At 43.9% G+C, this 14206-nt stretch overlaps 1 long non-coding RNA gene across 1 annotated transcript in view; it reads right to left on the bottom strand.

Annotated features, from left to right (window-relative positions):
- Window positions 1-12351: 12351 nt before the first annotated feature.
- Window positions 12352-14206, bottom strand: part of LOC140394874 (uncharacterized) — a 2425-nt gene continuing 570 nt past the window's right edge. The window contains exons 2-3 of the long non-coding RNA XR_011936060.1: window positions 13998-14093; window positions 12352-12831 (exon numbers count right to left, since the gene is read on the bottom strand). This is a non-coding gene — a long non-coding RNA (uncharacterized lncRNA). The remainder of the gene's footprint in view (window positions 12832-13997; window positions 14094-14206) is intronic.

Genomic DNA, 14206 nt, shown 5'->3' with positions numbered 1-14206 from the left:
GTGTTATTTGTACGCTGTCCCTGCTGTGTATTTTGTACACTGTCCCTGCTGTGTATTTTGTACGCTGTCCCTGCTGTGTATTTTGTACGCTGTCCCTCCTGTGTATTTTGTACGCTGTCCCTGCTGTGTATTTTGTACGCTGTCCCTGCTGTGTATTTTGTACGCTGTCCCTGCTGTGTATTTTGTACGCTGTCCCTGCTGTGTATTTTGTACGCTGTCCCTGCTGTGTATTTTGTACGCTGTCCCTGCTGTGTATTTACAGCGTGATTTGATTTGATTTGCTATTTGTGTCAGTGTTTTGTGATTTTTGCTGGTGGTCAAGTAAGTTTCAGTTTCCACATTTGGTCTTGTTTGTCCTTGAGGATTGGGACTGAATGAAGCGGAAAGGTTTCAGATGGAGGCTCGTGACGTAAGCGATCTCCTTAATTCTCTTCTCTTCCTAATATTTATTCTTCTGCATGCCTGGCTGGCTGATGATGCAGAGGCTGTGACTGGTGTTTGAATAGTGACTGCTGGTGTTTGCTGTGTGAAGCTCAGCCACTATGAAAGCTGTTTGATGTGTGGTGGCTGCTGCTGCTTGTCCCAGCTCTGACGCAAGACAAGACTATAAATATTTGAGGGTGGATGGAATTAAAGGATAGAGGTGATTATCTTTGGGTTATGAATATGGGTGGGAGCAGAGAGCAATGAGTTATCGATTAACAATGCATTTTACTCTCACATTTGACAGACTGTACATGAACTCACTGTGAGGTGCTGGTAAGTCGCTTGCACCTTGGAAATGTTGGATCAATCAGACACAGCATGGAAATGGGTCGATTCGCTTGACTATTCTGTGAAACCATCAGGAAACACATAAGAAGATACAGTGGTGTCTTTGATTTATACATCACGGATTTTAAAAACCATGTGATGCTTTGAGGTCTCGACATTATCAACTCTGGCCTCTTGCTCACCTCTAATTTCCGCTGTTACACCTCTGGGGCCTGTTCCTTCAGCTGTCTCGATCGTAAACTCCACAATTCCATCCCTAACCCCCTCTTGTCCCTGTTCTTTCAAAACCCACGTCGTTGACCAAGCTCTTAGTCACCTCGCCTCATATTCCCTATTGGGGCTTGGTGCAGCATAGGGGCTGGTGAATCAGCTGATGACGTTTTACTGGGTTAAAGGTGCTATCGAAATGCAGGCTGTTGTCGGATGGTTAGGATGTCTGGTAGCAAGAATAGAAAGACAGAATACAATTTGAATGGAGAGAGACGGCAGAATGCTGAGGTACAGAGGGAGCTCAGTGTCCTTGCACATGAATCACAAAATGTCAGTCTGCTGCTTGAGCAGGAATCAGGAAGGCAAAGGGCCTTTATTAAAAGGAGGATGGAGAATAAAGGGAGGAAAGTCTTGTTATAACTGTACAGGGCATTGGTATGGTCGTACCGAGAGAACTGTGTACAGGTTTGATCTCCCTATTTAAGGAAGGACATACTCGCATTTGAGGCATTTCACAGAAGATTCACTGACAGGAGTAGCGATGAGGAGCGGTTGAATAAACTCGGTTTGTTCTCACTGGAACGAAGGAGGTTGAGGGGCGACCTGATAGAGGTCTACAACATTATGAGGGGCATAGACAGAGTGGATAGTCAGAGGCTTTTCCCCAGGGTAGAGGGGTCAATTACTACGGGGCATAGGTTTAAGGTGAGAGGGACAAGGTTTAGAGGAGATAAACAAAGAACAAAGAAATGTACAGCACAGGAACAGGCCCTTCGGCCCTCCAAGCCCGTGCCGACCATGCTGCCCGACTAAATTACAATCTTCTACACTTCCTGGGTCCGTATCCCTCTATTCCCATCCTATTCATATATTTGTCAAGATGCCCCTTAAATGTCACTATCGTCCCTGCTTCCACCACCTCCTCCGGTAGCGAGTTCCAGGCACCCACTACCCTCTGCGTAAAAAACTTGCCTCGTACATCTACTCTAAACCTTGCCCCTCTCACCTTAAACCTATGCCCCCTAGTAATTGACCCCTCTACCCTGGAAAAAGCCTCTGACTATCCACTCTGTCTATGCCCCTCATAATTTTGTAGACCTCTATCAGGTCTCCCCTCAACCTCCTTCGTTCCAGTGAGAACAAACCGAGTTTATTCAACCGCTCCTCATAGCTAATGCCCTCCATACCAGGCAACATTCTGGTAAATCTCTTCTGCACCCTCTCTAAAGCCTCCACATCCTTCTGGTAGTGTGGCGACCAGAATTGAACACTATACTCCAAGTGTGGCCTAACTAAGGTTCTATACAGCTGCAACATGACTTGCCAATTCTTATACTCAATGCCCCGGCCAATGAAGGCAAGCATGCCGTATGCCTTCTTGACTACCTTCTCCACCTGTGTTGCCCCTTTCAATGACCTGTGGATCTGTACTCCTAGATCTCTTTGACTTTCAATACTCTTGAGGGTTCTACCATTCACTGTATAGTCCCTACCTGCATTAGACCTTCCAAAATGCATTACCTCACATTTGTCCGGATTAAACTCCATCTGCCATCTCTCCGCCCAAGTCTCCAAACAATCTAAATCCTGCTGTATCCTCCGACAGTCCTCAACGCTATCCGCAATTCCACCAACCTTTGCGTCGTCTGCAAACTTACTAATCAGACCAGTTACATTTTCCTCCAAATCATTTATATATACTACAAAGAGCAACGGTCCCAGCACTGATCCCTGTGGAACACCACTGGTCACAGCCCTCCAATTAGAAAAGCATCCTTCCATTGCTACTCTCGGCCTTCTATGGCCTAGCCAGTTCTGTATCCACCTTGCCAGCTCACCCCTGATCCCGTGTGACTTCACCTTTTGTACTAGTCTACCATGAAGGACCTTGTCAAAGGCCTTACTGAAGTCCATATAGACAACATCCACTGCCCTACCTGCATCAATCATCTTAGTGACCTCCTCAAAAAACTCTATCAAGTTAGTGAGACACGACCTTCCCTTCACAAAACCGTGCTGCCTCTCACTAATACGTCCATTTGCTTCCAAATGGGAGTAGATCCTGTCTCGAAGAATTCGCTCCAGTAATTTCCCTACCACTGAAGTAAGGCTCACCGGCCTGTAGTTCCCGGGATTATCCTTGCTACCCTTCTTAAACAGAGGAACAACATTGGCTATTCTCCAGTCCTCCGGGACATCCCCTGAAGACAGCGAGGATCCAAAGATTTCTGTCAAGGCCTCAGCAATTTCCTCTCCAGCCTCCTTCAGTATTCTGGGGTAGATCCCATCAGGCCCTGGGGACTTATCTACCTTAATATTTTTTAAGACACCCAACACCTCGTCTTTTTGGATCTCAATGTGACCCAGGCTATCTACACATCCTTCTCCAGACTCAACATCTACCAATTTCTTCTCTTTGGTGAATACTGATGCAAAGTATTCATTTAGTACCTCGCCCATTTCCTCTGGCTCCACACATAGATTCCCTTGCCTATCCTTCAGTGGGCCAACCCTTTCCCTGGCTACCCTCTTGCTTTTTATGTACGTGTAAAAAGCCTTGGGATTTTCCTTAACCCTATTTGCCAATGACTTTTCGTGACCCCTTCTAGCCCTCCTGACTCCTTGCTTAAGTTCCTTCCTACTTTCCTTATATTCCACGCAGGCTTCGTCTGTTCCCAGCCTTTTAGCCCTGACAAATGCCTCCTTTTTCTTTTTGACGAGGCCTACAATATCTCTCGTCATCCAAGGTTCCCGAAAATTGCCGTATTTATCCTTCTTCCTCACAGGAACATGCCAGTCCTGAATACCTTTCAACTGCCACTTGAAAGCCTCCCACATGTCTAATGTTGATTTGCCCTCAAACATCCGCCCCCAATCTATGTTCTTCAGTTCCCGCCTAATATTGTTATAATTAGCCTTCCCCCAATTTAGCACATTCATCCTAGGACCACTCTTATCCTTGTCCACCAGTACTTTAAAACTTACTGAAATGCTCCCCTACTGAAACATCTACCACCTGGCCAGGCTCATTCCCCAATACCAGGTCCAGTACCGCCCCTTCCCTAGTTGGACTGTCTACATATTGTTTTAAGAAGCCCTCCTGGATGCTCCTTACAAACTCCGCCCCGTCCAAGCCCCTGGCACTAAGTGAGTCCCAGTCAATATTGGGGAAGTTGAAGTCTCCCATCACCACAACCCTGTTGTTTTTACTCTTTTCCAAAATCTGTCTACCTATCTGCTCCTCTGCCTCCCGCTGGCTGTTGGGAGGCCTGTAGTAAACCCCCAACATTGTGACTGCACCCTTCTTATTCCTGATCTCTACCCATATAGCCTCACTGCCCTCTGAGGTGTCCTCCCGCAGTACAGCTGTGATATTCTCCCGAACCAGTAGCGCAACTCCGCCTCCCTTTTACATCCCCCTCTATCCCGCCTGAAACATCTAAATCCTGGAACGTTTAGCTGCCAATCCTGCCCTTCCCTCAACCAAGTCTCTGTAATGGCAACAACATCATAGTTCCAAGTACTAATCCAAGCTCTAAGTTCATCTGCCTTACCCGTAATGCTCCTTGCATTAAAACATATGCACTTCAGGCCACCAGACCCGCTGTGTTCAGCAACTTCTCCCTGTCTGCTCTGCCTCAGAGCCACACTGTCCCTATTCCCTAGTTCTCCCTCAATGCTCTCACCTTCTGACCTATTGCTCCCGTGTCCACCCCCCTGCCATACTAGTTTAAACCCTCCCGTGTGACACTAGCAAACCTCGCGGCCAGGATATTTATGCCTCTCTGGTTTAGATGCAACCCGTCCTTCTTATACAGGTCACACCTGCCCCGGAAGAGCTCCCAGTGGTCCAGATAATGGAAACCCTCCCTCCTACACCAGCTGTTTAGCCACGTGTTTAGCTGCTCTACCTTCCTATTTCTAGCCTCACTGGCACGTGGCGCAGGGAGTAATCCCGAGATTACAACCCTCGAGGTCCTGTCTTTTAACTTTCTGCCTAGCTCCCTGAACTCCTGCTGCAGGACCTCATGCCCCTTCCTGCCTATGTCGTTAGTACCAAGATGTACAACGACCTCTGCCTGTTTGCCCTCCCCCTTCAGGATGCCCTCTACCCGTTCGGAGACATCCTGGACCCTGGCACCAGGGAGGCAACATACCATCCTGGAGTCTCTTTCATGTCCACAGAAGCGCCTATCTGTGCCCCTGACTATAGAGTCCCCTATTACTATTGCTCTTCTGCGCTTTGACCCTCCCTTCTGAACATCAGAGCCAGCCGTGGTGCCACTGCTCTGGCTGCTGCTGTTTTCCCCTGATAGGCTATTCCCCCTGACAGTATCCAAAGGGGTATACCTGTTCGAGAGGGGGACAACCCCAGGGGATTCCTGCACTGACTGCCTGCCCTTTCTGGTGGTCACCCATTTCTCTGCCTGCACCTTGGGTGTGACCACATTTACATAACTGCGATCTATGACGCTTTCCGCCACCTGCATGCTCCTAAGTGCATCCAATTGCTGCTCCAACCGAACCATGTGGTTTGTGAGGAGCTCCAGTTGGGTGCACTTTCTGCAGATGAAGCCACCCGGGACGCTGGAAGCCTCCCGGACCTGCCACATCTCACAGTCAGAGCACTGCACCCCTCTAACTGACATTGCGTCAATTAATTAAAATTAAAATTAAATTTTTTAAAAAAAAATATTTTTTTTTAAATTTCAAAGTTACTGTTAACTATCTGTTTCCTAGCACTAGATTTCTAATAGAAATGCGAAAGCTAAATATAGTACTCTCCGATCTCTGGCTTAGATACCCAAAGAACAAAGAACAAAGAACAAAGAAATGTACAGCACAGGAACAGGCCCTTCGGCCCTCCAAGCCCGTGCCGACCATACTGCCCGACTAAACTCCAATCTTCTACACTTCCTGGGTCCGTATCCTTCTATTCCCATCCTATTCATATATTTGTCAAGATGCCCCTTAAATGTCCCTATCGTCCCTGCTTCCACTACCTCCTCCGGTAGTGAGTTCCAGGCACCCACTACCCTCTGCGTAAAAAACTTGCCTCGTACATCTACTCTAAACCTTGCCCCTCTCACCTTAAACCTATGCCCCCTAGTAATTGACCCCTCTACCCTGGGGAAAAGCCTCTGACTATCCACTCTGTCTATGCCCCTCATAATTTTGTATACCTCTATCAGGTCGCCCCTCAACCTCCTTCGTTCCAGTGAGAACAAACCAAGTTTATTCAATCGCTCCTCATAGCTTATGCCCTCCATACCAGGCAACATTCTGGTAAATCTCTTCTGCACCCTCTCTAAAGCCTCCACATCCTTCTGGTAGTGTGGCGACCAGAATTGAACACTATACTCCAAGTGTGGCTTAACTAAGGTTCTATACAGCTGCAACATGACTTGCCAATTCTTATACTCAATGCCCCGGCCAATGAAGGCAAGCATGCCGTATGCCTTCTTGACTACCTTCTCCACCTGTGTTGCCCCTTTCAATGACCTGTGGACCTGTACTCCTAGATCTCTTTGACTTTCAATACTCTTGAGGGTTCTACCATTCACTGTATATTCCCTACCTGCATTAGCCCTTCCAAAATGCATTACCCCTCTAAATTATAATTAAGTAATTATGTTTAATTAGTTACCAATGCTTAATTTTTTTAATTTAGTGTAGATTCCCAACCAGCCACTCAGGCCACAGCTTTTCTGTGATGTCACTTCAGTTTCCCCCCGACACACACAATTTGAAAAAGGTATAAAAGTAAAAATGAGTAAAAATCACTTACCTTCTTACCCTCTGAGTGTCTTAGATGTTCTCAGGTTCTCTCCCTGACAGAGACTGCTCCTCCTCCTCCGAAGTAAGTTTTTTACACAGAGGGTAGTGAGTGCCTGGAACTCGCTGCCGGAGGAGGTGGTGGAAGCAGGGACGATGGTGACGTTTAAGGGGCATCTCGACAAATATGAAATATGAAAATAGCTTATTGTCACAAGTAGGCTTCAAATGAAGTTACTGTGAAAAGCCCCTAGTCGCCACATTCCGGCGCCTGTTCGGGGAGGCTGTTACGGGAATTGAACCGTGCTGCTGGCCTGCCCTGGTCTGCTTTCAAAGCCAGCGATTTAGCCCAGTGTGCTAAACCAGCCCCTTGAACTTGAACATGGAATACATGAATAGGATGGGAATAGAGGGATAGGGACCCCGGAAGTGTAGAAGATTTTAGTTTAGACTGGCAGCATGGTCGGCACGGGCTTGGAGGGCCGAAGGGCCTGTTCCTGTGCTGTACATTTCTTTGTTCTTTGTTTGTTCTTGACAACTTCCTGGAATAAGGGGTTGTCTTATGAGGAAAGTTTGAGCAGATTGAGACCCTACTCATTGGGGTTTAGAGGAATGATTTTTGTAATACATAAGGTCCCGAGGAGATTTGACAGGGTCAACGTTGTGAGAATGTTTCCCCTGGTGGGAGAATCTAGAACTATTTTAAATAATAATCACAGTTTTAAATAAAGGTCCCTCATTTAAGACAGAGATGAGGAGAAATCTCTTCCCTCAGAGAGAATTGTCATCTCCACACTGGGTCATTCATTTGGACAGATTTCTAACACAAATGGTTCTGGGGACGGGCAGGTAAATGGAGGCTCAGCCAGAACCTGACTGCCATGCGAGAGTGCCTTTAAGAACTGGATGTTTAAGCAATGCACCTTTAAGAAAACAGTGATGTCATAGAGTGGGTGGAGCTCAGCTCAGTTCAGCCATTTTGCAGGTTTTTAGTTTCAGTTTAAAAAGCAGTGTGTGTGTGTTTCCAGAGAGCTGCAAGTTTTGAAAAGAGCTGGGTGTGTGTCTGTGTTTTGCAGGGAGCTGGATCTCTGCCATAAAAGACCATCTCTGGGTCATTTGGGTGATTTAAACTCTTAATAGTAAAACCTTTAACCTGATGTGATTCTGTTTAAAGGTGTTAAATCTCTTGGAAGTTTGAAGGAACATTTTAAGGAGTTATTTACTGTTGCAATATTTTCTGAGTTATCTTTGAAGTAAGGGGTTTTAAGAGATCCAATGTTTATTTAAGATGTTAAGTTGAGTTCATGGAATAAACAGTGTTTTGTGTTTAAAAACCCACGTGTCCATAATTGTAATCCCACACCTAGGGAACAAGCCGTGTGCTCGGAAAAGCAACAAATACATTAAAGGGAGAGGTTGGTTGAACTCCATGATACATTTTGGGGTTCTGAAAACGCCTCGCCCATAACAATTGGGGGCTCATCGGGGATAAAAGTCTATCTATTGGATTGGCTTTTGTGAACTTAAAGACAGTGAAGGATTGTTGCTTTTCCGGTGTGGTATTTTAGTTTAAGTGGGGAGAGTGTTGTGAACAATGGCTCTTTCAGAGGCTCAGAAGTTTTGGGGGTGGAGAATGTCACACGTAGTACTTTACGGACAGAAATGAAAAGCAGACTGTTAGATTTGGCAAGAACATTGCAGTTAACATTACCTGATAAAATGCGAAAAGATGAGGTAATTATGGCGGTGGTTAAGCATTTAAAGTTGCCTGAGATAGAGTTTGACTCATTGGAAATGGCAAAAATTCAGTTGCAAATTAAACAAATGGAACATGAGAAAGAATTAAAGCGGCTGGAATACGAGAGTGAGAGAGAGGAAAAAGAAAGAGAGAGAGAGGAAAAAGAAAAAGAAAAGGAGAGAGAAGAAAGGAGAAAAGAAAGAATAGCCCTAGCAGAACAAAAAGAAAAAGAAAGGGAGATACAGATCAGGGAAAAAGATAAAGAGAGGGAGTTTGAACTTCAGAAAATGGCCATGAAACATGACAATCAGTTAAAATTGGCAGACGTAAAGGGAAACGTACAGTTGGATGATAGTGATGAGGATAGTGAGGAAGAGCGTCGTAGCCGAAGGCTTGGTGGGAATCTATTTAAATATGTCCAAGCATTGCCAAGGTTTGACGAGAAGGAAGTGGAAGCCTTTTTCATTTCATTTGAGAAGGTAGCTAAACAAATGAAATGGCCACAGGACATGTGGGTGTTACTGATTCAAACAAAGCTGGTAGGTAGAGCTAGTGAAGTGTGTGCATCACTACCGGAGGAGGTATCTGGAACGTATGAGGAAGTGAAGAAATCCATCTTAAGTGAGCTAGTGCCTGAAGCTTACAGACAAAGGTTTAGAAATTTAAGGAAAGAATTTGGTCAAACATACATGGAGTTTGAAAGGCTCAAACAGAGTAATTTTGATAGGTGGATAAAGGCTTTGAAAATAGACCAAACGTATGAAGCTCTCAGAGAAATTATACTTTTAGAGGAGTTTAAAAATTCAATTCCTGATGTAGTGAGAACTCATGTGGAAGAACAGAGGGTTAAAACTGCGAGATTAGCAGCGGAAATGGCAGATGATTATGAATTAGTTCATAAATCATAGATTGGTTTCCGACATCAGTTTCAGCCGGTGAGGGATAGAAACTGGGGACATGAGAAATACTCAAGTGATAAAGGTAAAGGTGATCTGATGGGAGACAATAAAGAGAGTGTACCTCAGATCAAAAAAGAAATCCAGGAGGGTGGAAAAGAAATGAAAAGTTTCAGATGTTTTCACTGTAATAAACTAGGCCATGTAAAGTCACAGTGTTGGTGGTTGAAGAAAAGCACTGGGAAGGCTGATGTGGTAAAACAGGATAAGACAGTGGGGTTTGTTAGAGTGGTAATGGAAAGCCCAAGGGAAGTGAAGGAGGTGCAAACAATTGTACAGCCTGTTCAAGAAGTAATTGTTAAGAAGGTGCCAGATCTCTTTAAAGAATTTACTTGTGTGGGTAAAGTTTACTCATGTGTATCAGGAGGAGCAGGTAAAGAAGTCACAATTTTAAGAGATACAGGGGTTAGTCAATCTTTAATGGTAAGCGATGAGGAATTAAGTAGTTTGGGAAGAATGTTGCCAGAAAAGATGATGATATGTGGAATTCAGGGTGAGAGGAGTAGCGTTCCATTATATAAGGTAAGGTTGGAAAGTCCAGTGAATTGTGGTGAAGTGGTAGTAGGAGTAATAGATAAACTATCTTGTCCAGGAATACAGTTTATCTTGGGTAACGATATAGCTGGATCGCAAGGGGGAGTGATGCCTACTGTGGTTGATAAGCCAGTGGAAAATCAATCAACTAAAGTGTTGAAGGACGAATATCCTGGGATTTTTCCGGACTGTGTAGTAACAAGATCGCAAAGCCACAGGTTAAGACAAGAGGAGAAATCAAAGACTGAAGATGAAGTTGAAGTGAAATTATCAGAAACGATTTTTGATCAGGTGGTTGAAAAAGAACAAGAACAGGTGGAGGATGAGGCGGATATTTTTAGTTCAGGAAAATTGGCAGAGTTACAACAGAAAGATGTAGAAATAAAACGGATATATCAGAAAGTATATACGGAAGAGGAATCTGAGAGTATACCAGAGTGTTATTACCATAAAAATTATGTCTTGATGAGAAAATGGAGACCTTTACAAATGCAGGCGGATGAAAAGTGGGCAGAAGTTCATCAAGTAGTATTGCCGGTAGGGTATAGAAAGGAGGTGTTGTGAGTTGCACTTGAGGTACCAGTGGGAGGTCATTTTGGAATAAGGAAAACTCAAGCTAAAATCCAGAAACGTTTTTATTGGCCAAGACTACATAAAGATGTAGTTAAATTTTGTCAATCATGTCACACATGTCAAGTGATAGGGAAACCTCAAGCAGTGATAAAACCAGCGCCCTTAATACCCATTCCAGCATTTGAGGAACCTTTTACAAGGGTCCTAATCGATTGTGTAGGACCGCTTCCGAAAACAAAAAGTGGGAATTAATATCTTTTGACTGTAATGGATGTGTCTACTAGGTTTCCAGAGGCCATTCCAGTACGTAATATTACAGCTAAAAGGATTGTGGACGAGTTACTTAAATTCTTTACTAGATATGGACTACCCACAAAAATACAATCGGATCAAGGAACAAATTTTACCTCAAAGTTATTCAAAGAAGTTATGGATAGCTTCGGAATAAAACAATTTAAATCAACTGCGTACCATCCAGGATCGCAGGGAGCATTAGAAAGGTGGCATCAGACATTAAAGACAATGTTGAGGGCGTATTGTCAAGATTATCCAGAGGATTGGGATAAAGGAATTCCATTCATACTGTTTGCAATTAGGGATGCACCTAATGAGTCAACCAAATTTAGTCCTTTTGAACTAATTTTTGGTCATGAGGTAAGAGGACCACTTAAATTGATTAAGGAAAAATTGGTGGGTGAGAAATCGGAAATTACACTATTGAATTACGTGTCAAATTTTAGGGAACGATTAAATAGAGCAGGTGAATTGGCGAGACAACATTTGAAAGTTGCACAAAATGTGATGAAACGGGTAGCGGACAAGAAATCCAAAGTTTGTAGTTTTGCCAGTGGAGATAAAGTTCTAGTGGTGTTACCAGAGGTGGATGAGCCTTTAAAAGCTAGGTTTTGTGGACTGTATCAGATTGAAAGGAAATTAAGTGAGGTGAATTTTGTGGTAAAAACACCAGATAGAAGGAAGACTCACCGAGTGTGTCATGTGAATATGCTTAAAAGGTACTTTGAAAGGGAAGGAGAGAAAAAGGAGGTTTTAATGATTCTAACTCAAAGTGACAAACCTCTGTGTGGAGTCTGCACATCCTCCCCGTGTGTGCGTGGGTTTCCTCCGGGTGCTCCGGTTTCCTCCCACAGTCCAAAGATGTGCAGGTTAGGTGGATTGGCCATGCTAAATTGCCCTTCGTGTCCAAACATTTCCCTTAGTGTTGGGTGGGGTTACTGGAGGTGTTTACCTTGGGTGGGGTGCTCTTTCCAAGAGCCGGTACAGACTCGATGGGCCGAATGGCCTCCTTCTGCACTGTAAATTCTATGATCTATAATAAAATCCAGATGACTGTGAATTTGACATACCTCAAATTAAATTGGAAAATGAGGATGTTCTTAAAAATTGGGATGAATTGTTAAGTTACCTTCCAGAGGAAAAACAAACTGACCTGAAAGAGTTATTGATATCACATGGGCACGTTTGTAGAGATAAATTGGGAAGTACTAAAATGGCTATACATGATGTAGATGTGGGAAATGCTGTTCCTATCAAACAACATCCATATAGACTTAATCCTTTAAAATTGGCACAGGTTAACAGAGAGATTGAGAGTATGCTGAAGAATGGCATAATTGAAGTGGGTTGCAGCCAATGGAGCTCACCCATAGTGATGGTACCTAAACCAGACGGTACCCAACAGTTGTGTGTGGACTATAGAAAGGTGAATGCAGTTACAAGAACGGACTCTTATCCTGTACCACCATTGAAGGATTGCATTGAGAAAGTGGGACAATCTGCTTTTATTTCCAACTTCCAGACATGGAAAGAACATTTAAAACATTGTATGGAGTTCTTCGATCGACTTCAGGAGGCGGGTTTGGTGATGAGCCTAGCCGAAAGTGAATTTGGAGAAGCCCGAATCACTTTCCTTGCGGAGTTTCCGATATCCTCAAGACGAAGGGAAATAATGCGAGTTCTTAACATGAATGAATTTGATCGAACATTTGTGCAAAGGTTTTGTAGCGTGATTACTCCACTGATGGAATTGCTGAAGAAAAGTTTAAAAATTCAATGGACAGCCGACTTTCAACAGGCATTTGACTGCCTGAAAGCTGTGATCGCCAACGCTCCTGTGTTGCAGAATTGCAAGGAACTCTGTGGTCAGATTGATCTAGAGTATCTGATTCTAAAGAGAATTGTCGAGGAGTGGAGCAATGGATGGATCATGCAGAGACTTTGTTCAAAGAGACTGTCAATCGAGAAGGATTTCGGCTGGAGGAAGAAGAACAAAGAAAAATGGACTATATTATTATACCTGTTTGAGTGTGTTGTTTTCTTTGAATGAAAAGGTATATTTACTATGTGCATTTCTTAGTGGATGGTGCAAAAGTGAAAAATGAAACCATCTTGAAGTTGATGGGTTTTTTTTCTTGGGGGGAGGTGTCATGCGAGAGTGCCTTTAAGAACTGGATGTTTAAGCAATGTACCTTTAAGAAAACAGTGATGTCATAGAGTGGGTGGAGCTCAGCTCCGTTCAGCCATTTTGCAGGTTTTTAGTTTCAGTTTAAAAAGCAGTGGCTGTGTGTTTCCAGAGAGCTGCAAGTTTTGAAAAGAGCTGGGTGTGTGTCTGTGTTTTGCAGTGAGCTGGATCTCTACCATAAAAGACCATCTCTGGATCATTTGGGTGATTTAAACTCTTAATAATAAACCTTTAACTTGATGTGATACTGTTTAAAGGTGTTAAGTCTCTTGGAAGTTTGAAGGATTTTTTAAGAGATCCAATGTTTATTTAAGATGTTAAGTTGAGTTCATGGAATAAACAGTGTTTTGTGTTTAAAAACCCACGTGTCCATAATTGTAATCCCACTCCTAGGGAACAAGCCGTGTGCTCGGAAAAGCAACAAGTCCATTAAAGGGAGAGGTTGGTTGAACTCCATGATACATTTTGGGGTTCTGCAAATGCCTCGCCCATAACATTACTGACTGGTCTGAGGACCCAATGGCCTAATCCTACTCCTGCTCCTAGTTCTTATAATTTTTGTGGTGATATGCATCACTGTAAATACACAAGAGGTTAATGTAAATACGCTACAACTAAGTAAACACTAGAGGGAGCACCAGAGACGTCATGACATGCAGACATACAGCTAATGAACACTTAGAATAGGACATGGCCAATGGGCAGTCAAGACACCCGGAGATGGCACTACCACAAGGGGGCATTACACAACCCATATATAAGGACAGGGCACACCTGCTCTGTCTCTTTCCACAGGCTACACTTAGAGAGTAGGACAGGGGCAGATCAGAAGCATCACACCCACCACGTGGCTTAGAGCAGACTGGTTAGTTAGACTGAGTTACTATAGCACGATTAGCAGGAGAGTCGCACTCATAGAGAACTGTGCTAATGGTTTAATAAATCACATTGCACTTACTTCAAAGTCTGGAGCATCCTTTGGTCAAAGCTGCATCGAGTTGCAGCCCGTGTTATCCCAGAGTACACAACACAACAATGTTACCCATCTGCTGCCCTTAAAGAGTTAAACAATTCCAAAGGAGAAATTAGTGTTACAATCCTAAACTAAAGCAGAGGTGAATATGCACCTTCAACAATCCACACAGTGATATACTTGCCCCATTCTTC

Source organism: Scyliorhinus torazame, chromosome 18 (genome assembly GCF_047496885.1).
Source record: "Scyliorhinus torazame isolate Kashiwa2021f chromosome 18, sScyTor2.1, whole genome shotgun sequence".
NCBI classification, from domain to species: domain Eukaryota; kingdom Metazoa; phylum Chordata; class Chondrichthyes; order Carcharhiniformes; family Scyliorhinidae; genus Scyliorhinus; species Scyliorhinus torazame.
The sequence above is the reverse complement of the archived record's forward strand: the minus strand, read 5'-3'. Positions and strand labels throughout refer to the sequence as shown.